Source organism: Arvicola amphibius, chromosome 6, assembly GCF_903992535.2.
Source record: "Arvicola amphibius chromosome 6, mArvAmp1.2, whole genome shotgun sequence".
In the NCBI taxonomy this organism is placed as follows: Eukaryota; Metazoa; Chordata; class Mammalia; order Rodentia; family Cricetidae; genus Arvicola; species Arvicola amphibius.
This window is the reverse complement of record NC_052052.2, coordinates 78,163,112-78,190,052: the sequence shown is the minus strand read 5'-3', so window position 1 is coordinate 78,190,052 and position 26,941 is coordinate 78,163,112.

The following is a 26,941-nucleotide window of genomic DNA, read 5'->3' as shown; positions in this document are numbered from 1 at the left end:
GGAGCCTTCTCAGCTTGGTCGATCACCTTCCTGGACCTGGGGGGAGTTGGGAGGACCTTGGTCTTAGCATAGAGTGGGGAACCCTGATGGCTCCTTGGCCTTGAGAGGGAGGGAGGGGAGGTATGGGTGGAGGGGAAGGGAGGGAAGGGGGAGAAGGAGGGGAGGGAGGGGGGAGGAGGAGGGAAGTAGATGGAAATTTTTAAATATAAAAAAAATAAACCATGAGAAAAAAAAGAAAAAGAAAAAAAAATAATGATGTCATCCAAGGTTGCTAGCATCACCCCCAGCTGCTCATGTCACAGGATGGGGTGCGCTGGAGTAGGGTTTCAGGTTCACAAACACATATTGGCCCCCAGCATTAGGGAAACAAGAGCCGTAGGTGCTCACTTGGTCAGGAATCTCCAGCTCTTTCTGTAGAGGTAGCTCCTGGCTTCACAAGCCAAAAGCCAATGTCTTCAACACATCCAATGACTATTCTTAATAAAGGACCTTTTATATCTTACAGTAAAAAAAAAAAAAAAGAAAAGAAAAGAAAAAAAAGGGCATTAGGAGAAAGTTCACAATATTGAGGCAAGTACAGAGAGTTTGGCTCTGTATTTACTATTGTTCAGTATGTTAATTGGAATAATATTACCAATAGTAAATAAAGAAACACTGAGGAAAATGTGTTTTCATACAGTTGAAGAAGATGATGGTGATGATGAGGATGAAGATCATACTTCTGATTCTATTTCTGAGCCTTACCCAATTTTCTAGTATTTTGATTCAGAATTTCAAACCAGGATGGTGAATATAGGGATGTATTCTTTCTCTCAAATTCAACCTACCACTCTCTTCACCTGGTCCTTAGAATTTTTCCTTGAAATTGATACATAGCAACTCTTTAACTGTACTGTAAAGAAGCTCCCTAAATGCAGCTTTATTTTTCATTTTACATAACAGTTTGGTTTATTCACAAAGTCATGTAATATAAAGGTTAATTTACAGTTGATAAATTAGCAGTCAGGAGGCAGACATATAAGAAGTTTCAGTGAGTCATTTCATACTTGGCGAGTTCTCTAAGCTTAAGTCTCTTCTCACCCAAGGTAGTAAATATCCCTTTACTAATGACTCTGGCAGAGAATTCCTCTGTTTATCATACTCGGAGTTCATTGCTGCAAACAACAACATTTCATGTTCTTGAACTTAAAAGTCATATACACTTGTAGGACACTTCTGTTTTAATGCAGGGGACTAATTCTCAAAGAAATTATCATTTCTCAGAGACATTTTCCTAATAGTTTTCCAAAGTTAGTTCTTTGGATCAGGTGTTGGATTAATATTATTCTATTTTTAAATTAAATCTCTTCTCTTTTTCAGTCCCATCTCTGTCTTTCCCTTTTCATGATTTCAATCCTGGTAGAAGTTGACTGGTTTTGGATAAATAGAATAAAATAGGAGATTATATCAGTTTTCAATAGAAGACATTTATTGGAAGAGTTTTCTCTTTCTGACTGATAGGTCAGTATTCTAATTGTGTCCCTGCATAACACTGTCTAGGGTTTAGTGCCTAATATTTTTGCAACACAGTAATTTCACTTGAATCTAAAATAAACCATATATATATATATATATATATATATATATATATATATACATATATATATATATTCAATGAAATTATATAAAATGTTTGCAGTTAGAACAGCATCTCAAACAAAGGCAGAGGATGCAGGTGAGAGAGGCTAGCTATTATGAGTTTTCAAGTTTCTTCTGGCCCAAGGAGTTCAGTTCTCCGAGAATGTTGTCCCACTAAATTTAGCAGCTCCAAGCTGTTAAGTTGAAGAAAAACGGAAGATAAGGTAAGCTTTTTTTTAAAACTTGAAAATTACATGTGAGAGCTCTGAGTTCAGCATCTTAGTTTCCATTCCCTCATAATTGGCTCTTCCATCGGAGCTTGTTGTGGACCAGAGCAGTGCAGAAGGGAATGGTTGTACTGGAGGCTGTCAGGGATTATTTACAAAGGAAACCCACTTGCCTCGCAGGCCCTACTCTATTTGCTTTATTGAACTTATTATCTTGTTAATATCACACAATCACATTGCTCCCAGTTTCCTCTTCTTCAAGGCCAGCATGTTCTGATCTTTATCGAAAAATACAATGACTCAGAGAGGATACTCAAATAGAAGTAATCAATCTGTTGTAGTTTTCATCATTAATAAACTATGGTCCACTTCTATTCACCAAGCAGAATGATTAAAATCCCTGATACTTGATAGAAATCTAGTTTAAATCACTGTAATTTCATATTCATTTTTATTATACTCAGAATAATTCTATAAGGATGACAGGGTGGCACAGGTATAGATTTTCTTACCATTTTATTGAAGAAGATAACAACTATATGGTAAACTAAATGATTATTTAAGGTTTTTGTGAAATAAATGATGCAGTATAATTTGAACCCTAATATTTAGACTGTTTTCTTTTTGTTTTTCTTTTTTTATTTAATCTTCTCTCATATATTACATCTTGATTGTAGCTTCTCTTCCCTCCCCTTCTCCCAATCCTTCTCACACCCTGACCTGCCCTGTTCTACAGATCTACACCTCCTCCATTTCCCTTCAGAGAAAATAGAAAATGTCTCAGGCGTATCAACAAAATGTGGCATAAGATGTTATGATAAGATTAGGCATATATCCTCGTATCAAGGCTTGACAAGGCAAACAAGTAGGCAGGCAGAAGAGTGAGAAACAGTTCCACTGTTAGAAGATCCTCTAGGACACCAAGGTACAACAATAGCATAAACGCATAGGATATTGGTCAGACCCACATAGGCTCCCTGAGTTTTGCTTCAGTTTCCATGAGCCCCTATGAGCCCTTGTTAATTGATTCTGTCTGCTGGGTTCTTGTGGATCCTTGATCACTCTGCCTTCTACAATTCCTTCTCCCACTCTTTCTTGGGATTCTCTTAGCTTGGCTTAATGTTTGGCTGTGAGACTCTGCCTTTGCCTACATGAATTGTTGGATGAAGCCTTGACAAGTAGGACACAAAAGAAAGTGACTGCCAAACATTGTCAAAAGAAGGAGAGACAGCCCTTCAGAATATCCTTCTTCACAGAAAAGTCTGTCATATATGCCAGGCTTTTGCAACAAAGATGGATGTCCCAATGTTGCAGAGGAACTCTGGGTGACTAGCCAATCAGCTATTTCTGTCATTACTCAGAAGTTTGTGGAAGTCACTGGCTAGCATTTCATGCTTACTCGGGTACTATTATTTTCTTATGGTGAATCTATGGGAATTGAAGACTATACAATTATAAATTTCCTGGTTTACCTGACACAGAAAGAAAGTTATGATTGAAAATTAATTAGGTACAGGACTTTGAACTCACCAAGATAGGATAGATATGGAGTGTATTCTCTGAATTTGTCAAATGCAAATGGACTAGACATTATTAATGTATTTATTTCCTAATATATTGTATATAGTTTTCTATTATATACAGTTTTTCTTATATTTTTATAGCTTTTTTTTAATTTTAGACAAAAGGGGGAATGTAGTGGCATTTTATTTGTATTTTAATAAATAAAGCTTGCCTGGGGATCAGAAAAGTAAAACAACCTTACTGTTAAGCCTTACAGACCAGGCAGGAATGACAATAACTTTAATCCCAATAACCACATGGCACACACCTTTAATCCCAGTAGCCACACTAGTTTGCAATAGAAACTGCACAGTAACTGTACATGCCTTTAAACACAGCTCTAGAGAGATATATGATATTGGACAAGACAGCTCTCACACACAGTCTCATTTTGAGGTTTCCTGGAGGCAGTTCACCATTTCAGACTGAGGTCAAGGTAAGAGCCAAAGCCTGGCTGCTTTGCTTTCCTGGTCTTCAGGTTGAACCCCAATATCTGTCTCTGGGTTTTATTAATCATGATTCAAGTTTTCTCTTTCAACTCTTTCAAAACCATGACTCACACAAATATAAAGTATATATTCCATATAATTTAGTTAGCTTTTTAATAAAGGAACTATAACTCAGTCAAAGAAAAACTCAGAATTTCTCACATTGATAGTCAAATCAATTCTATAATAGGTTTACAAGCCAAATTTCAAGTTTGAGGAAAACTGTTCACTGTCTAAAATGTGAAGATACTTGCATCTCATAAAATGACTTACATATTTACTCTAGGAGTTTGTAGCTAGACCAATTTCTGAACAATAGAGAGATTATGAAACAAAATACCAACAGGTATAGCAATATGCTTATTCATGTACACACAGTCACAGGCACACACATGCACACACACACACACACACACACACACACACACACACACACACACACATATATCCCAAGGATTGGCAGGGATCTAGTCTCTTTAGTAACTTTAATAACAACAAGCAATAAGTAAATTTTTGGAAAAGTGACAATATAGAGTGAGACCTTGATTCTTCAGTGACAGCAAGTTTGGGAAAAGGCAAATTTTAGTGAAAGAGTAAAAGGACAATTAGTGAAAATTGTTCATAAAAATAATAGTGAGTTAGTGAAGCTTATGAGTGAAGGAAAAGGTATTTAGAAAATCTTGTCAGGAAGTTAATAATCAGTAAGCAAAATTTGTTCATGTAGATAATGCCTAATTAGTAGATCCTTTCATAAAGATAAAGACTGGTTAGTAAACCATGTTTGTAAAGGTAAATGATGATTACATTTGTTCATGAGGATAAAATCTAGCTATGTAAACTTGTTCAAAAAGACAGAGGCTAATTATTAATCTTTTTTTTTCTTCAAAGCAAAAGATATTTACTAGACATTCTTCATTTTAATTCTCTCATTGAATCTTAAAGCTAATGGGATCTAAGACTGTTTTCATTGATTAAAATTTGTTCTGGTCTACAGAACAAGTCATATAAGCCTTCTAAATATATGTTTTGTTTTTATTAACTATTGGGAGGGCAGAACACTTTTTTTTCTTCTGATATTTCTTAGTTATCTTCAGCTAAAAATTTTTTTAGTAACACAATGAATGGAAGTATTAATCTTACCATCAGTTTTCTACAGCTTTCAGGATTATAATATATTTAAAAGATGATACAAGGCAGGGATAACCCACATGAGTGAGTCTCTTACAAAATGTCCCATCATATTTTCCTGAAATCAAACTATAATAGTTGCATTATATTACAACCTGCCTCTATGTTTATTGAAGATCTTAAAAGTTCTTCATGCTTTTCTTGACATAATAAATAATGTATAATTATTTTAGATACATATCTATATTTGAAAGTTGTTATGTTAAGAAACAGAGGGTAGAATACTCAAATGATAAGAATATTGCTAATATTCATGGTAGTGCATGCCTGTAATGCCAAAACTCAGAAAGCAGATATAAAGAGATAACTGTAGTTTCCTGATAAGGCAATCTAGCCAAAGAGGAAGCTTCAGGTTTATTGGGAGAATACAATATATCTCAAAATCTAGTATGCAGAGTTACTAATGAAGACAGCTGACTTTGAAATGTATGCACACACAAGTGCGCTCACATACAGAAACACAAACACACTGTTAAAACTAACATTAAAATCTTCAGCACTGGCCGGGCGGTGGTGGCACACACCTTTAATCCCAGCACTCGGGAGGCAGAGGCAGGAGGATCTCTGTGAGTTCAAGGCCAGCCTGGTCTACAAGAGCTAGTTCCAGGACAGGCTCCAAAGCTACAGAGAAACCCTGTCTCGAAAAACAAAAAAACAAAACAAAACAAAATCTCTAGCACTTTTCTACCAACTTCCCCATTACTTTGTTAATGATACTTCTAGAACATTTCCCTATTCATTAAAAAATTTGTGACAAAGTGGGCATTACTCTGTCTTAATTACAAATAAGTAAATAAGGATAAATATACTAATTAATTTGTCCCAAAGCATCCATCTAATATGCACTGGATTAATCTGCTAGATTTTATGTTTTGGTTGAACAGGAATGAATTATGTCATAGATAAGATATTTAACTTCTTTATACTTGAATTTGTTCAGCTAAAATAAATAATGAGATAAAAATATAATACTATTACGGTCACAAGAGATTTGAGAACTTCAGGAAGAAAAGGTTACATTAACCTAAAGATGTGCCACTCTGAGTTATCTGTAAAGTCTTAAAGTGATGTGAATGATTTTCATCAATGTCCCTCATTAGAGCCTCATAGTGATTCTGTTCTGGCAGAAAGAGACAATGATATAGGTCATTGTTTATAGCTGAGAGAAAAATCTTTTAATTAATCCATGCTTTTAAAATTGATTTAGACCTCCTAAGTAATTTACAAAATCTTTCCACTGCACACAGTTATTGAACTTATTTGAACCTCAGTTTCTTCATCTTAAAGTGAATTTAGTACCATTACCTACTTTAAAATTAACTGTGACTTAAGCAGTAGAAGTTAAAGACCTGCCATGTATTTACCATATTAGCAGCTAATAAGGAGATGTAGTCACTTATATTCTCTTCATTATTATCATATGCTATCCCCATAAAACAGTACTTTGAGTGTTAAAATTATTATGGTGATAAAGTCTGAATGTGACATTAAGTAATCAACATTGAAAGTGAACTTAGAAATTATGTATACCTAATCCTTCCTATATTCCCTCAGGGGATTGTGTTCTTTCAACTTAGAACCTGGTCTATCTTATCAATTTCTCTTTGATTTTATTTTCCATTATAGCACAGGTCACTTAATCCACATTCAATCATAAGAATATAGGAAGGAAAATTGGACAGTTTAATTAAAGCCACAATTAGGGCAATTTCATGTGAGTAAGGCTAAACAACCTTAAAGAAACATTTTCTTTATTTAACAAGATCATTGACATAGAGATAGTTTAGCTAGTAATCTGACTGCCATGCAGACATGGAATCGTGAGTCAGGAACTTCCTCACCTGGGAAAAAAGCCAAGTGCACCAATGTTCATCTATAATGATAGTTCTGGGAAGACAGAGGCAAATTGATCCATAGGGCTTGATGGTCAGTTAATTTTACTACATTAATAAGCTCCAGATCCAAGGAAAGATTGTCTTGAAAAAGCAAATTGGGAGCAGTTGATCAAGACACCCCCCAATATCTGGCTTTCCTATTCACTCACACATATGTACATGAGTGACTTCCTGAGACCCCTCCAGAGAGAAATAAAATTACTTGAATCAAATTCTGCACTTCCTAATCTTCCACTCGTTAAGTATTCCTGATTCAATACCATCTCATTATGTTTGTTCCAAGTATCATATGAACAACATGGAACATAGAAGTAAAAAAGGTGAGGCTTCTCTCCTTCAGTGTGCAGCATACTTATGCACATAGACATTAAGGATAATTATAAAACTGTAAAAGGTATTGAGATTTATATTAAGGTTAATAAACTAATAACCTAATTGTCATATAGACATATGAATACACTTGATCTCTGTTGTCCCACTAACCATGAATTTGAAGTTATAATTACTTTTAAAAATTATTTTAAAGGTATATTTCATATTTCATGAGAGAAAAATGAGTTTTTCTATTCCCCTCCCATGGTCTTTAAATTCCCTGATTTCATTCACTTGAAACATATGAACAAATGATTTTTCTCCACAATACTCTAAGACACTGTTACCACATTCAGCCTAAGACACAGTTTCACCATGACTACTAGGTCTCTGTGTACATCTGGACCCATGAGCCTGAAATAGTCACCACTGACAAAGAATAAAATATGTAAGAAAGAAATGAATAATTGAAACAAAGAATGGAAGATAAGAAATCACAAACTTAAGCCCGGGTGCTTAGTATGCTTTTATGATGCTGAACATATATTTTCTCAGTTAATCCTAGCAGAATCTACAGCAAGTAGGGTTTATTAAGTAGCTCACATTTGAAAAAAATATGAGGTTCGGAGATAGTTTAACTATTTCAATGTGTAAATCAAGCAGGTAACTCCTATATAGAAGAAAGGAACAAAAGAAAAAGAAAAAAATAGTAGGTGTCAGTTAAAACAGGCAAAACTTTTTCTGTGAAAATAAGTAAACTCTAGCGTATTAACAGTCCTGCCAAATGCAATGAAAGGCCCAGCAATCTGCATAAGATGTGATTTGTTGTCTTAGATAAATCTAAAGTTTTCATTGTTGCTGCAGGAGCCTCCATTGTCATTTTTGTAACAGGGAGAAAAAACACAAAGTTCCTGCATGAATTTCAATGTCTTGGGGCCACTGTTTTGTCTGCTCACAGCTCATGCTTCCAAATTAAGAGATGCTCCTGCCCCCATCAGGATATGCTGAAAAGTCTTTTCTGTACCTTTAAAAGAAAGGAGACTGTATATGTAAAGAGCATCTATAACATCCATTGTGGTCTTCTTGAGGATATTGTACAATTTTGTTTTCTTGCTTTTCTTGCTGATAAAATGTTTTTATGTGATATTTTTGTGGTGGTTTAAGATGTTGAGTGAAATAGATGTCTTTAAGTGATGAACAAATGTAGAAGGTCAATTTCTTATCTTTGACAGAGACAATGTGGAACGTTGAGTAGATTTTCTAGGTGGGATCAGAAAAATCTGTGGTCAGCTAAGCTTTTTGTTTGTTTTCCATTCGTTTTATTTTTGTCTTGAGAATTTCATACATGAATATCAACTATATTTATATCATTTTCACTCCTTCCTTTCTCTGTCTAATTCCTCCTGTGTTGACTTCATTTACTCTCTCATATACGCAGGAGTTCATTCCTTGCTGCATATACATATGCGGCATTCTGTCTCACGGCTTGTTACCTCATCTCTCCTTACAGCTCGTGTTGTTTCCTCCATGTCTGGCTGATGACTCTGCCTTTCTTCTTTCCAGAGTCTTCTCTGTCTCTGGAAGTCCTGCATAAACTTCCCGACTAGGTATTGGGCATTCAGTTTTTTTATTATACTAATCATAGCAATACATTTTCACACAGTGTACAAATATCCCTCAACATTCCTCCCCTCCCCCCTTTTTTTTTGGTTTTTCGAGACAGGGTTTCGCTGTAGCTTTGGAGCCTGTCCTGGAACTAGCTCTTGTAGACCAGGCTGGTCTCGAACTCACAGAGATCCGCCTGCCTCTGCCTCCCGAGTGCTGGGATTAAAGGCGTGCACCACCGCCGCCCGGCAACATTCCCCCTTTTATGTCTAAATAAAAAGGAAAGGTTTTAAGTATAACATAGTAAAAATTATGCACAATAAGAAAAACTATCAGGAAAGCATTACATTCACAATTTCTAGTCCAATTGTATATTAGGCATATTCAGAGAAAATACTGTTTTATATATCTTATCGTGATGGATTTAAAGTTTTATAAATTTAAATTTAAAGTTTTATAACTAAACTATTTTCTATCTTAACTTGTATCTTAACTTGTGAAGACCACTGATCTATCTAAAATATATCACTGTTTAACCTTGAAAACATATCTAACAGGACTACAAATTTGATTATTATAGATGACTAACTACTAACCTGTATTTATTAATTATACATTATATTTTAAAGTGAGCTGCATAGGTACAATACATTAAACAAAAGTATAAACATGTATGCAGTATAAAAGTATAAATGTACAAAAATTCATATCATTGTAAAATATATAAAACTAGTAGTTGGTTTTTAATTCAAATATTATACTCAACATTCCACCAAAATATCCCATCATTTCTATACTATATCTCCCATTTTTCCCAACAAAAAGAGATCCCTGGAACTAATCTCCTTTTAATAGTATTTTTTTCTGACCATTAATAATAACAGCTTGTAACCAACTCTGCTAAATGACAACAAATACCCATAACATACTAAATGACAAAAAGCCTTCCATCCCACCTCCTGGGAATGTTGACATCATATTCTTAAAATTACTTCCTGGCATTTGGGGTGTCTATTTTATCTTTAAGGGACTCTGAGAAAACTGAGATATGGTCAAATACTGAGAGAGAGACAGGTGTACTATTTTGCATTTAGTCTCTGTGTGATGCTGATGTTTAGAACTTATCTGTAGTCTTGACTGAACATTCTGTCAGGCTGGACCATGTTAGCTAGCGGTTTTGAAACTGTTCTGACTGCAGAATTTTGAGTAAAGCACAAGAGAAGCATTTTGAGAGGCAAGATCACCTGGGATAGTTATCTTTATTTATTTTTCTATTTCTGAAAATACTCAGACTTTTAAAGGTAACATATATATCTGCATTAACACAAATATGAAATGTGTAGTGTGCACAAAAAAGCTAAAGATGTATTTTTGTTCTATGTTTCTGCAGATAAAAAGCATGTGTAAACTTCATTTGGACTGTATAACTAAACTTCTATCCATGCTATGTGAAAGGATGGCATGTAATAATAAATCATGAGTAAACTCCTTTTGTTGTCTTATTGCTCTAGATAAAACTATGAGTACTATGTTGAATAGGTATGAGGAGAGTGGACAGTCTTGTCTTGCTGCTAATTTCTAGTGGAATTGCTTTGAGTTTCTCTCCAATTTAATTTGATATTGACTGTTGGCTTGCTGAATATTGCTTATATTATGTTTATGTATGTTCCTTGTACTCCTAATTACTCTAAGACCTTTATCATGAAAGGGTGTTCAATTCTATCAAAAGATTTTTCAGCATTTAATGAGATGATCATGTGGACTTTTGCTTTCAGCTTCTTTATATGGTGGACTATATTGATGGGGTATTGTATGTTGAACTATCCCTGCATTTCTGAAATGAAGCCTACTTGATCATAGTAGATGATTCTTTTTTTATGTGTTCATGAATTCTGGTTGTCAGTATTTTATTGAGTGTTTTGCATCAATGTTCATAAGGGAAACTGGCCTTTAATTCCTTTTCTTTGTTGTATATTTGTGTGGCTTGGATAGCACGGTAAATGTAGACTCATAGAAAGAACTTAGCATTGATACTATTGTGTGGGGAAAAATGAGCATTTTTGGTATTAGCTCATCTTTGAAATTGTGGTGTTATTCTGCACAGACATGCAGTCATTAATGACTGTTTCTCTTTCCTTAGAGATTATAGGTCTATTTAAATCATTTATCTTGTTTTGTTTTAATTTTAGTATGAAGTATCTATTAAAAATGTTCATTTAAGCCGGGCGGTGGTGGCGCACGCCTTTAATCCCAGCACTTGGGAGGCAGAGGCAGGCGGATCTCTGTGAGTTCGAGACCAGCCTGGTCTACAAGAGCTAGTTCCAGGACAGGCTCCAAAGCCACAGAGAAACCCTGTCTCGAAAAACCAAAAAAAAAAAAAAATGTTCATTTATTTTTATTTTCTATTGTGAATAAAGGTTTTATGAAGTAGATCTGGTGATTCTCAGTATTTCATCAGTGTCTGTTGTTATGTTCCCCTTTTTGTTTCTGATTTTGTTAATTTGGATATTTTCTCTCTGCTTTTAAGTTAGTTTGGATATGGGCTTGTATATCTTAGTAATTTTGTCAAAGAACTAACTTTTTGTTTCATTGATTTTCTTTTGTTTGTTTGTTTGTTTTATTCTTTACATACTTATTGCCTGTATTTTTCTTTTCTTAAATAATATTTTATTCTGTAATTTTGAAAAAAGAGTGTCAGTCTTTTTCTGTAGTATCTCAGGAATATTTGAAGCACAAGTAATACTTCCTTTCCATGGGAATCACTGTTTTGAAGAGAAAACATATGTGCAGGTCATTGGGTGTGTGAAAGAAGGTCATTTATTAGAAATGTGCGGATGGTATAGAAATATGATATCCTACCTGTGGTACTCTAGGAACAAACCTCATCCAAGTTTATCATGTATCTTGATCATATTTATTCCCCATCCCTTCATGTCTACCCTCCATCTCTGCGCCTCTCTCCAATAAAACAAAATTCAAGAGAAAAAAATGAAAAAAATAAAGTGAGATTTTTTTTTCTTAATGAAAGCTTCAGTGTGACACAATGAGTCATACCATATAACTTCTTGCCCATACATCTCTACTTGCAAGTGTTCATAGCAAAGAGTCATTGTGACAAGGAAGCATGGCCCAGCCCTGGGTCACAGCTGTCTGAATGAGACAGGGTGGCACACACAGGATGCCTTGGTACATTGAAGTCCCAGTCATATAGCCACTATTAAAGTGAGCAGAGGTATGTTATGGTATCTTATAAGAGAGAGAGAGAGAGAGAGAGAGAGAGAGAGAGAGAGAGAGAGAGAGAGAGAGAGAGAGAGAGAGAGAATGGGAATGGTTCAGGTCCTGTGGACAGAGACACATCTGAAGAGATAAGAGAGAGTGGACTGAGATGGTGAGGAAACTGACCCCTTCATCAGCAGCAACACATGGGAAAATGAGCCCTGCACATTATCTGTGCAGCACAGCCAAGATGAGCCTGATAAGGAAAGCACAGGTGAGCCAACTTAGGTCTGGGGACAAGAGCATGGCAGCTTAGTCTCACCCCTCTTCTGTCACATAATGACAAATTTTGGGGTGATATCCAACCCCCACACCTATCAATGCCTGGGACAGGTAGGAGAGCTGGATCTGTAGTCATACAAGTGGGAGAGCTGTCCCTGACCCCCACCAGGAGCAACACTGAGGAAAGCAGGCCCTGCACCTTTCCTGGGCAACTCAATAGAGACAACCCTGTTGGTGGAGGTGTGGGTGAGCCAGTTATGAAATACTGAACAAGGGAGAGTTGTCCCAATTACTCATCTAATACGGGATAGCATAGACAGGAGTGGGTTGCCCTAATTTCATCCCATAAATCAAAGCCTGGGGCATGGGAGATCTGGCCTGTGATCATAAAATTGGGAAGGTTGTCTGTGACACCCCAACAACTGCTGCATTTGGGAGAGCAGGCCCTGTAACTCTTCAGGGAAGTCCAAAAGAGCCAACCTGTTAGTAGAGGTGTGGGTGAGCCATCTCCAAAGTCAAGGCAGTGGGAGGAATGATATTCCAACTTCTCATCTATCTTGATGTGGCATTGGTGGGCAAATGATACCCTCCCCTGCATATCAATGACTGAGGCAGGTGGGAGGAGTTTACCTTGTGGTCCTAAGAGTGTGAGAAATATCTAGATGGAACATTTAGAAGTACAGGCCTTGCATCTTGCCAGGATAGGAGAATGGAGCCAAACCTGTTAGCGCAGGTGTGCAGGTGTTGTGATCATGGAAGAACTGTTATTTTTTATGAGTCTTGTAGCAACAAGGGTGGGGAAAAGATACACCCCAGCCTGTTCATCAGTTCATCAATGCCTGAGTCAGGTGGGAAATGTGGTTTTAAGTGTACTAGAACCATTCCTGATCCCGATCATCTGCAACACTTGGGAGAGCAGGCCCTGCACTTCACCAGCAAAGAACAATTGAGTCAACACTGTTTGGTAGGTGTGGGAGAGACAGCATCAAAAATGTGACCAGGAGAGAGTTGTTCCCATTTCCCATCTGATGGACAAAGCCTACAGCTGCGCAGGCCCAGACCCAGGGTTATGACTTGGCCTCGTCAACATCCACCCGATCTATGATCTGCTGGAGCATGTGAAGGGACCTGACTGGCAGAGCAAAGCTGAAGGATCTCCACAATACAGGGCTCCAGTGGGATTTTCAGGAAGAGGGCTAGTGGAGTCCAGTAAGGAACCAGGAGCCATGGAGGAGTGGGCTCCTGATTGGTGCCTTTGACTATGTTCAATCCACCCAGGCCTCATGTCAAGGGGTGGGCACTTGACTGGAGTTCCACTGTCGGTAGGGATTAGAATCCACTGCCTCTGTTCGGCTGAGTTGTGTCCTTTGCTGATTCAGCATCCTGTTGCTCCAGCGGCTCCCGCTTGAATGGAAATCCCCACAGATCAGAGTTTGGGTGGCACACTCTTCCTCCATGGCCAATTAAGGCACATATTAGAGCATGGCTCCTGCTTGTAGTCTGGAGGAAAGGGCGTCTTGATTCTTTGTATTGTTCTCTTTATTTCTATTTTATTGTTTTCAACCCTGAGTTTGATTACTTCCTGCCATCCACTCCTCTTGGGAGTGTTTACTACTTTTTGTTCTAGATATTTTAGGTGTGCTGTTAAGTCACTGGTATGAGAATTCTTTAATTTCTTTATGTAATCACTTAATTCTATGTGCTTTCCTCCTAGCACAGCTTTCATCGTGTCCCATAGGTTTAGATTTCTTGTGAATTCATTTTCATTGAATTGTAAGAAGTCTTTAATTAGTTTATTTCTTCTTTAAGCCAGAAGTTCTATTGCAGTAAATCTAGAGGTATAGTTTGTTTTCATTTGAGAGTTTCATCCTGTATAGTATGTGACACTTTATTAAAGAAAAATGCTTCAGTAAATGAGTAATTATCATAAACCATAATTGCAAGTGCAGATATTGAATCCTGACCATAAATATGCTCTGTAAAGATACAAGGGTGTTATAAACAATACATGAATTTTCAGTGAAAATTTAACTGTATCCATGTACTCTGGAGACTTGGATTTTAGTGTGGGATCTGACATAAACATGCCATATATCGTCAAACACCTTTTCCTTCTCTCTGTTCTTTTAAAATATTTATTCTTTTTTTTCCAAATCTGCTTCATACATATTAAAGTAAATAATTACTGATGAAATTACTAGGTTTTATTCTTAATTTAAAGAACATAGAACATTATTGATTGTGTATGACCTTTATGGGCACCCACCTAAAGTTACTAAAATGATATATACAAAAGTAATGGATTCAGTATTTGGATGAGTATCCTCTAAAGAAGCCTCTAAGCAATGTTGCTCTTAGCATCCCTTAGGCTAAGAAGGCCAGAAATCAGTTGATATTGGAAAGTTTACAAATAAAGCTTTAAAGCAACCCAAAATATACTAATGTGGTCCTGAGAACCAAGAAAACTTGTTAACTGTGTGGGAGGCAGAATATTAAAGCTTTGGGCTCAATAATCTAAAGTGTAAGCTAACCAAAGGGATACAGCAGAAGCCAGACTCAGCAAAGTGGATGAGATGAACTGAGTGACACTGCTCTACTACTGATCTCTGCTGTAGATGGTTGCTAACCAGGTGATCATGTGCAGGCAGTACCCTGATGATAAAATGACAAGGTGAGTAATTTTAAGCCAGGGTATACTTGTACAATGTAAAGATACAACTGTAGCTTTCCATCTGCTTTTAATCATTCTGCTCACCATGTTGAACTTCCTGACCTGGGCAAGCAAATTCACCCTGAGCACCTACAGCAAATGACACATATCTTGCTGACCTAGATGGGTTGGTACAGAGAACCTGGGTATTTTCCTACAAAGTCCTGTTGGTGTTTATTTCTATCTCTTAGACGTTAGTGTGTTAGGCCGGACAATTAACTCATCAAGGAATATTAGCAGAGTCTAAAGACTGCCAGTATTTTCTGGGAAACTGAAAACCTCTCATTTCCCTTCCCAGAAAGGCCTTCCTCCAGGAGGTAGTTTAATCATAACCACAAACAATTGTGAATAAGGGGAAGGTCATAATATTCAGCAATATCTCTTCTATGGGGAACCCTGTTATTTCTGAGGAAACACACAACAAAAAGCCTGTTTCCATCTTCCTGGGTTGTGGAAAGAAACTCTCCTGTTTCCCCAATGTGAAAACAAGTTGCTCTCCCAGTCTTCCTGTGACCTGTCTCTCTGATGCTAATCTTGGCTCATGCTCATATTGGGTATTCTCTGAGTGGTTGTATAGCCAGACTGTATTACATAATTATACTTACGTACATTTCTTTAGAATAGAGTCTACATTCACTTCAGAAAAATATATGTCACTCTTTCCCACCTCAGAGTCTGCTGTCTCCAAAGCTACTTTAGAAATGTTCTAATGGATTTGTCTTTATTTCTTCTGTCAATCCATAAACCACAAAAGTTTCCATCAGTTTGAAAAATAACAATAACAGAAAAAGCTTCATCAGATCACATTATCCAAGTCTTTTCAAAATTGTCTGTGGTTTATCAGTACTTCTGGAAAAATTCTCAATTTTTTACCATGATCTCCAATGTCCCATATACAACCTACACTATGCCTTTCTCTCTAAATGCATCTCACGATTCTTGTCCTCTATACTAGTTTGTTTCTACTTTATTTTAAATCCTAGAAAATATAAAATACCCCTATTTTAATCAATTTGCACACCCTCATTACTTTATTGCAAACATCTTTTGCTGAATTGTATTTAAATTAATTCTCTTTATTGTTTAAATCTCAGTGCAAAATCTCTCATTCAGTAATGACATTCATGTATCATAAAGATAAAGATATTTCATCTTTCATTACTTGAATTCCTTGAGATGCTTACTACTTCCTTAACCCTTTATTGTTTTCTTTTACTGTATATTTACTTATAGATATATTATAAACTCCAATTGAATGGCATGCTTGATCCTCTTTATGATTGATGATTTCCCACACACTGAAGACTACTCTGTACACACCAGTCACACTAGCATTTGTAGTGAGGAGCTGCGGGCAGGCCTGCTTTTCATCCTGCCCAGCTCCCGGCCACCGGCTAGCTTAAAACCCGAAATAACAACACACAAATTGTATTCTTTTAAATACTGCCTGGCCCATTATTTTCAGCCTCTTACTCACATCTTGACTAACCCCTATCTAATAATCTGTGTAGCACCACAAAGTGGTGCCTTACCAGGTAGATTCTAGCGTACGTCCATCTTGGGCTGGAGCTTCATCGCGTCTGGCTTCTCTCTGAGGAGAGGCACGGCGGTCTGTCTCACTTAGGAGAGGCATGGCATCTGACTGAGCCATCTACCTCATTTCCTTCTTCCTGTTCTGTCTACTCCGCCCACCTAAGGGCTGGCCAATCAAATGGGCCAGGCAGTTTCTTTATTAGCCAATGGGAGGCCTCCATCATTTCCCCTTTTTCTGTTTAAACAAAAAAGAAAGGCTTTAACTTTAACATAGTAAAATTACATATAACAACAGTTATCATGCAAAAATTACAGTTACAATATTTATATCTGCTTTATCTTTTATCATAACAAAGGAAAACAACTATAACTAATCTATCTATTCTTCTTCAGCTCCATCAAAGAATCCAGAAGGACACAATATTACCTAAGTAAATAAGAAATATGCAATTTCCAAACTCTAGAAATGATAGAGACATCTCGCTGCCTGGACAGTCACCCAAAGTTCTTTTGTACTGTTGTGGCATCCATCTTCAGCCTTCAGGCCCATAGTATCCAGAGACATTTCCATGAAGCAGGAAATTTCAAAGGCAGTTCAGTCACTTTCTGCTGTGTCCTGCAGAATGTCTCGCAGACTCTTTCATGAGTCAGGAACCCCAAAGAATCATCTCACATTTAGGCAAGTTCAGCATTCCTCTCTGTGTTCAGTTTATGCAAGAGTCCAAGCAAGAGCAGTTTCTTGCCCAATGGCTATCAAACTCCATAAGTAGCCTCTTAGATGCCCATCTTCCTCTTGAAGTAGCTTGTGCTGCCAGGAGCAGATGTGTCTCATTGTCATGAAAAGTCCTAAGTTATTAAGACATTTAAGTAGAATATTCTGTAGTCTTTGAAAGATATGAAGAATGTCTATCTAACTGAAATATATCTCTATATATCTAGAAAATCTAACTAACATGACTATAAGCTTTACTATTATTGATGATTATCCATTAACAACCTATATTTCTTAATTATACATTACATTTTTAAAATGAACTACACAATCACAATACCTTAATCAGTATCAAAAATACATATACATATAAAAAAATTGACCTTAAATGTCTATCAATAAAGCAAAATCTATACCAATGCAAATTATTCATATCTATATCATATCCCCCTTTAAATGTAAAAGATTTATAAACAATATTTGGGAATATGGACGTAGTTATTTCTATCCAAACTGCTTCCTGCTGAATGGGGACGCTGTTAATCAGATCTTTCATGGTGTAACCTGTATGCCAGGTTCATCTCAGTCATCAGTTGGGTGAAGTAATTTTCTGAAGTTGTTCACAGCAACCTTTCAGGAGGTCGTGGTCTATCATACCATATTGGGATAGATGCAATCCATTGGGTCTCATTTTCTGTAAAAACAAAAGAAGAATCTCTTTTCCAAAGTATCATATCCTTAGATCCAAATTCTGAAGTCAAGGTATTTTCAAAATATCTATGTTGGATTAGTTCAGCAGCATTTATAAACAAATATCTTTTAGCAGCTGTTGCTTCTTCCTCAGCATTCAAACAATTCAAAGAGAGCATAATAGCATACAGTATCATGATTCTCTGTGTATTTTCCATCTTTATGCGGCTTTACTTTAACCTCTATTTCTTTTTTTTTTAAACTTTTACTTTTTTGAGACAAGTTCTTTGTATATCTTTGTCCTGGAATAACTCTGTAGACCAGGTCGTCCTTGAACTCAGAGGTCTACTTGCCTCAGCCTCCCCAGTACTGGGATTAAAGGTGTGTACTACAACACCTTGAACTCACAGAGATCTGTCTGTCTTTGCCTCCGAGGCATTGGGATTAAAGGTGTGTTCTGCCACACCTTGAAGTCTCACAGAGGTCAATCTACCTCTGCCTCCCAAGTGTTGGGATTAAAGGTGTGTACCACCACAACAAACTACTTCCTTTTTTTTTTACTTTTAAGAACTTTAACCTTTAGCTTGCATATATTTTTAACACATAGTAAAACATTTAGACGTTTTCTTCGACTTTGAATCTTTCTTTTACTGTATCTCTCTCTTTTTCTGACCACATGAGTCTTTAATTTACCAAACAATATCGGTAGGACTAAAGCCGTGACTTTGACAGCTAGATCCAGCCCATTCCTTAGCTTTCCAGCCTCATGGCAGAGGTACCGGTTGTAGCCATGTTTATCACCACAGCTCTGTGGCCGTTCAAGGTCCCTGCCAGCAAGCAAGCTGCAACAGTGTTAAACAACAATCAAAAGCTCCATAGTCAGGACCGCCTGCTTGAAAGAGTCAGAGTTTGTCCTGGCAGGATGGCCCAAAAAGCTGGCATTTTAAAACGGCACAGCTTTTTTCCTGCTACAGCTGAAAACCAAAAAGCACGTTCAGACCTGAGAAATTGCTGCAGCTGCGGGCAGGCCTGCTTTTCATCCTGCCCAGCTCCCAGCCACCGGCTAGCTTAAAACCCGAAATAACAACACACAAATTGTATTCTTTTAAATACTGCCTGGCCCATTATTTTCAGCCTCTTACTCACATCTTGACTAACCCCTATCTAATAATCTGTGTAGCACCACAAAGTGGTGCCTTACCAGGTAGATTCTAGCGTACGTCCATCTTGGGCTGGAGCTTCATCGCGTCTGGCTTCTCTCTGAGGAGAGGCACGGCGGTCTGTCTCACTTAGGAGAGGCGTGGCATCTGACTGAGCCATCTACCTCACTTCCTTCTTCCTGTTCTGTCTACTCCGCCCACCTAAGGGCTGGCCAATCAAATGGGCCAGGCAGTTTCTTTACTAGCCAATGGGAGGCCTCCATCAAGCATTAGTGTATCTAATGAAAAACTAATTAGAGTCTTGATTCACTTCACAAACACTAGACTTGTTCCCCAAACATTTCCCATATTCATTCTTCTCTGGTAGACAAGTTTGCTAATTGCATTCTTTGAATGCAAAATATCCACTATTTGTCAAGAATAGTAGAAGAAAATAGACATATACAAGTCATTTTCTGTCATAGACTGTTTAGTAATTACTTAGTAGTAAACTCTGAATAACTGCAAAAAGAGTATAGAGTACTTAGATGAAGTAAAAAGGTCCACAGTCTCCCTCCAAAAAGAACAATGAAGAATTATAAATTTGAAACTGAAAATAAATAGTTTTATAACTGTAAAGCTTTGCCATTGAACAAAATAGCCCACAGATCTGGGAAGATGAGTTAAGTACTGAAAATGTAAGGATCAGAGAACAGATTCTTAAAATCTATTTAGAATCGAGTCAGGCATGCTAGTTGCCTGCCATCTCCACACTATAGACACAGAAGCAGGGGGACTCCAGTGGAAGGAGGCCAGCCAGACTATTCTAAATCTTACTCCTGGGTTCAAGTTTCTTTCAGAAAACAAAATGGATAAAAACTGAGGAAGAACCTTCATTCAACTGTGGGTAATATTTCTTCTGTAGTGAACTCCGTACACAGAAGAAGCATACAGCACAAAGCTTGCTTGTAAATTCTTGTGCTCCATTGAACCGTCTACACGCACATATACATCTGCACAAGCAAGCATGTGTAAATACATATGCAGGCAACAAAGAGTCCTAATGTTAATACAAATATGTCTGGGTATAAATAAGATACAGAAAAGGAAGCTTTAAGTATGAAATTTAGATGACCAAAAAACTTCTTAAGGGAGAGAGCATTACAGTCATATGTTTGATAAATATATCACATATATTATTAATAAGCATGATAATTGCATTCTATGTAAGATGTGACAACATGGAATCAAAGTAACTAAATTTGTAAATTCAAGTAACTTACAGAAAATTCTTCAATGTAACAAATTCTGAATAATAAAACATCATTCATTTCAATGATCAACAAATTAACTTGTAACAGATATAAATCTCTTCTTTCTACTCAACTAACATCATCATGCAAGTTTGTTATCTTAAAAGTTCCCCTCTTTGAACTAGAGACATTGTTCAGTGGTTAAAGTCTTTAGTGTTCCTGCAGAAGGCTCACATGTGGTTCATAGTATAAACATGGAGTCTCACAACCATGCATAACTCCAGTTACAGAGTTCCTGCAGACACTGCTTGCACAGTGTACATGTGCATGTGTACACATATACATGCAGTCATAACTTCCATACACACATAATATAAAAATAATATTAAATCTACTTAAAAATGCCCCTCATGTACTGGGCATAATGATATATGTCTGCTATTCCTACACTCTGTCTCAGAAGGTAAAATCACAATCCAAGGATAGATAATAAGACAGTAAATTATAAATAATAATTTCCCTCACAAAGGCAACTTGTCTGCAGTTGTTTTAGAAGTACTTATTACTTTAACCACTACAAAGCAAGAAGCCTAATTAATTCAGTTACTTGTTTAGATAAATTTTAATGGTTTTATAATTTGTTTATTTGATACAAGGTGTTACCATGTAGCTCTTGCTAGTGTCAGATTGTAAATCCTGCTGTTTTAATCACCGTATTTAAACTGTAGGTGTGCATTTCAGATCCACTGCTATGTGTTTCTCTTAGAAAGTAATGACTCATCTTCACAAGAAGCCTCTCCAACAGTTCTCCTCAAATGGATTGAGCCAAAAGAATGTTTTATATAAACAGCCACCCTCAAAGGGATTAAAACTATTATGCTAGGTAACATTCATCATGTTTCCTCTCTGAAGATGTGACTGAAAATAGAAGATTCTGGAACACATATTGATGGTAGTTTCAGTGTGGTATTTCCGGTGGAAGTTGGGAACCAATCTACCTCAGATTCTTGCTTATAACTTTCTTGTATAAACACCCAAAAGACCCTTCATTCTAAAAGAGGGACATGTGCTCAGCTCTATTTGAAATATCTAGAAAACAGTCAAGATTTTCATCATTGGATGAATGGGTTTTTAAACGGTGGTACATTTACACAGTGGGATATTTCTCGACAGCTAAAAAAAAATCATGAGAGTTGAAGGTTTGAAAGAAGACTGAATGATGGGGAACAATCAACTGAGTGAGGTTACCCAGATACAGAAATACAAATATGTAATGAATTTGATTATTTGTTATGCTGGATGTTAAGCATTTGATAAACAGGCTATAATCCTGAAGTTAGGTAGTAAAGAAGGATGGTTCTCCCTAGGAAGAAGAAATAGATAGTTATAGATGAAGTTTTAGGGGATTACTGGTATTGGAGGACCAAATGGAAAGGAGGGGAAGAAGGGAAGCAAGAAGTTATGGGTAGGGAGAGTTATAACTAAGAATCACTGGAAGAATTGTATGAAAACCTAATAGAGTTCTAAAATATATACATATAGGAATAGAGTCCAAATGAAATCACCAATTAACAGGGTATACAGACCCCAAATAAACATTTCTCATCACCAAGTAAAAATTTTAGTATTGTGAATGGGTTACATCTAATTGAGTTGTTGGCCAAAAGGGTTCCATGGGAACCCTCTACCCACATCCACAACTGACATTATTGCTAAGGATATTGGTTGCTTTCTCTAACCTGACAACTCATTGAAAATGTAGTCTAGAGGCTTTTTCACTCCTAGAAACTAGTGTTCATGGCAGCAGAATATACTTTGTATGCTACTGATGGAGAACAGCAAGCACCAACCCAACAAAAAACAAAGTCCTAAAATCAAAAACGGTGACCTTGTTGATAGATATGCCTGTGCAATAGTAACCAAACCCTGTGGGAGTAACCAATCAATATCTGATTTGATTTAAGGCCCACTCAAAGAGATACAATTCATCTCAACACTGCTTGGGTGGCCAAGAATCTAAGACTAGATAGGCTAAGCTCTTAGATAAACACCAATTACTAATGTTCTGTGAAAGGAAAATAGCAATAAAACTACATTCTAACTACATTCTGCTATATTTATTGATCAGTATTGCTATGACAAGAGAAGCCTACTCTTGCATAAAATTGAAACAAAGACAGACAAGACAAAAAGGCAGCCTACTGACTGGGAAAAGATCTTCACCAACCCCGCAACTGACAAAGGTCTGATCTCCAAAATATATAAGGAACTCAAGAGACTAGACTTTAAAATGCTAATTAACCCAATTAAAAAATGGGGCACTGAACTGAACAGAGAATTCTCAACAGAAGAAGTTTGAATGGCCAAAAGACACTTAAGGGCATGCTCAACCTCCTTAGCAATCAGGGAAATGCAAATCAAAACAACATTGAGATACCATCTTACACCTGTCAGATTGGCTAAAATCAAAAACACCAATGATAGCGTTTGCTACAGTCAGACAAGGTACAGAGAATAACAGACATTGGAATACCCAGTCTTTATGGTAAGATATTTTGAAAAAGTTTAGCTCAAAATTTGATAGATGTTTCCATCAAATCCCTCCACATCCTGGTCTAAAGAAACTCTACAGAAAAGGAGGTAGAATAATATTAGGGTCTTCTAATTAATTTCATTGGTCAATCTGTCTGTGTTCATGCCAACACCAAGCTGTTTTCATTACTGTATCTCTATATTAGAGCCTGATGTAAGGGATAACTATGCCTCCAGATGTGCCTTTATTGTACAGAATTGTTTTGGCTATTCTGTTTTTTTTTTTTTTTTTTTGTATTTCCATATGTTCCATATGAAGTTGAGTTTGTTCTGTCAAGACTTACAAAAAGTTGTGTTTGGGATTTTTATGGGGATTGCATTGAATCTCTAGATTTCTTTTAGTAGGATTGCCATTTTTATTATGTTGATCCTACCTATCCAAGATAATCCGCACATCTATGAACAACGAATTTTTGACAAAAAAGCTAAAATTATACAATGGAAAAAAGAAAGCATCCTCAAAAATGGTGCTGGCATAACTTGCTATCAAGATGTAGAAGAATGCAAACAGATCCATATCTATCCTCATATACAGCACTCAAGTCCAAATGAATTAAAGACCTCAACATAAATCCAATGCATAGGATTACTTCCTAAATATATCACCAGTAGCACAGACAATGAGAACAACAATCAATAAATGGGACCTTCTTAAACTGAGAAGCTTCTATAAGGCAAAGGACAAAGTCAATAAGACAAAATGGCAGCCTACAAAAGACTGATTTACAAAATATATAAAGATCTCAAGAAATTAGAAATCAAAATACCAATAATCCATTTTGAAACTTTGGTACAAATCTAAGTAAAATTCTCAACAGAAAAATAACAAATGTCCAAAAAACAGATAAAGAACTGCTCAACATCCTTAATTATCAGGAAAATGTAAATCAAAATGACTCTAAGATAACCTCTTACACTTGACACAATGTCTAAGATGAAAAATAACAATGACACCTTATGTTGGAGAATATGCAGAATAAGAGGAACACTCCTCCATTGCTGGTGGGAGTACAATCTTGTACAGCCACATTGAAAATTAGTTTTGCATTTTCTCAGAAAATTGAGAATCTATCTTCCTCAAGATCCAGAAGTAACCACGCTGGAGCATATACCCTAAAGATGCACACTAATACCACAAGGCCATTTGCTCAATTGTATTCATAGCAGCAATATTTGTAAACAACCTAGGTGCCCTTCACTTGAAATATAAATAAAGAAAATGTGCTACCTTTCCACAATTGAGTATGACTTAGAGCTAAAAAAATGATATCTTGCAATTTATATGCACATGGATGGAACTAGAAAAAATTATCCTGAGTGAGGTAACCCAGGTCCAGAAAGACAAACATGGTGTGTACTCATTCAAGAGTGGATATTAGATGTAAAGCAAAGGATAAGCAGCCTAAAGTACATAATTCCAGAGAAGCTAGGTAACAAGAAGAACCCCAACATATATCTATCTATATTTATATCTATATTTGTATCTGCATCTGTATAGGTATCTGTGTCTTGTCTGCGTCTATGTCTATATCTATATCTATGTCTAGATAGATAGGTAGATATAGGTTTAGGTATAGATGATAGATAGATAGATGATAGATAGATAGATAGATAGATAGATAGATAGATAGATAGGGATCCCTTTGTGCAGAGGAGTTTGACAATATCTGCTAAGAAAATTGGGAACAGCAGGGAGGGATAGTGGAAGGTTTGGGGTAGAGGAAAAGGAGAGAAAGCCTGAAGAAAACATGAGGGAAAGACATGGTTGAGATGGGAGGACACAGAAGTAGAACAAGAAAAGAGATACCTGAATGAATAAGTCATTATGGGGGTAGAAAGAAATCTGGCACTAGGAAAATTCTCAGGAGTCTACAAGAATGAACTCAGCTAAGACCATAAGCAATAGTGGAGACGGTGCCAACCTGGACTTCCCCCATAATCAGATGGATGACTTCCTTTATTGTCATCACAGAACCATCATCCAGCCACTGATGGACACAGATAAAGGGATCCACAGCTAAGCACTGGGCAGAGCTTCCAGAAATCTGTCAGTCCAAGAGAAGGAGGAGCTATAATATGAGCAAAGTGGTCATGAACATAATGGGGATATCCAGTGAAATAGCTGATGTAAGCTAGCGAGAGCTCACTGACTCTGAACTGATAGTGGGAGAACCTGCATAGGACCAAATTAGGCCCACTGAATGTGGATGACAGTTGTGTTGCATGGGCAGTCTGTGGGGCCATTGGCACTTGGACCTTTTCTTAGCACTTAAACTGGTGGTTTTTTTAACCCATTTTGTTTGGAGGGATATCTTGTTCAGCCTAGATATAGGGGACTCAGTTATGGCTCAAAGTAATGTGTCAGACTTTGTTGACTTCCTTTGGGAAACCTTACCTACTCTGAGTAGTGGATGGGAAACTAGGGTGAAGGAAAAATGGGTGAAGAAAGATACTTAAAAGAAATTCCACACTATCTCAGAATTGAGAAAAATAGATGGTTATTTATTTAGGGTTAGACTCACAAATCAGAATCCTCTCCTGGAGTGGAGAACAGCAACTGATTCCCACAGCCAGAAAAGAGGCCAGATGCATGCTTTACATGGATCTGTAAATAAATAGTATAAGAGGTCACACCCCAGTGGGTAGGTAACTTAAAGAATACTGGCTGTAGAATTTTCTACAGCACCTCCCCCTTTTGTTTAAATAAGAGGATACCAGAAAATGGAAGGATCTCCCCTGCTCGTGGATTGGGAGGATCAACATAGTAAAAATGGCAATTCTACCAAAAGCAATCTATAGATTCAATGCAATCCCAATCAAGGTCCCATTAAAATTCTTCACAGAGATTGAGAGGACAATAAGCAACTTTATATGGAAAGACAAGAAACCCAGGATAGCCAAAAAAATCTTATACAATAAAGGTACTTCTGGAGGCAATACCATCCCTGACTTCAAACTCTATTACAGAGCTACAGTATTGAAAACAGCTTGGTATTAGCATAAAAACAGAGAAGTTGACCAATGGAATCGTATAGAAGACCCGGATCTTAAACCACAAACCTACGAACACCTGATTTTTGATAAAGGAGCCAAAAGTACACAATGGAAGAAAGAGGGCATCTTCAACAAATGGTGCTGGCATAACTGGATGTCAACCTGTAGAAGAATGAAAGTAGATCCATATCTATCACCATGCACAAAACTCAAGTCCAAATGGATTAAAGACCTCAATATTAATCTGAACACATTGAGCTTGATAGAGGAGAAAGTGGGAAGTACTCTACAACAAATGGGCACAGGGAACCGTTTCCTGCGCATAACCCCAGCTGCACAGACTTTAAGGGCAACATTGAATAAATGGGACCTCCTGAAGTTGAGCAGCTTCTGTAAAGCAAAGGACATTGTCACGAAGACACAAAGGCAGCCTACTGACTGGGAAAAGATCTTCACCAACCCTGCAACTGACAAAGGTCTGATCTCTAAAATATATAAGGAACTCAAGAGACTAGACGGTAAAATGCCAATTAACCCAATTAAAAAATGGGGCGCTGAACTGAACAGAGAATTCTCAACAGAAGAAGTTCGAATGGCCAAAGGACACTTAAGGTCATGCTCAACCTCCCTAGCTATCAGGGAAATGCAAATCAAAACAACTTTGAGATATCATCTTACACCTGTCAGATTGGCTAAAATCCAAAACACCAATAATAACCTTTGCTGGAGAGGTTGTGGGGTAAGGGGTACACTCATCCATTGCTGGTGGGAATGCACACTTGTGCAACCACTTTGGAAAGCAGTGTGGCGGTTTCTAAGGAAATTCGGGATCAACCTACCCCAGGACCCAGCAATTCCACTATTGGGAATCTACCCAAGAGATGCCCAATAATACTACAAAAGCATATGCTCATCTATGTTCATA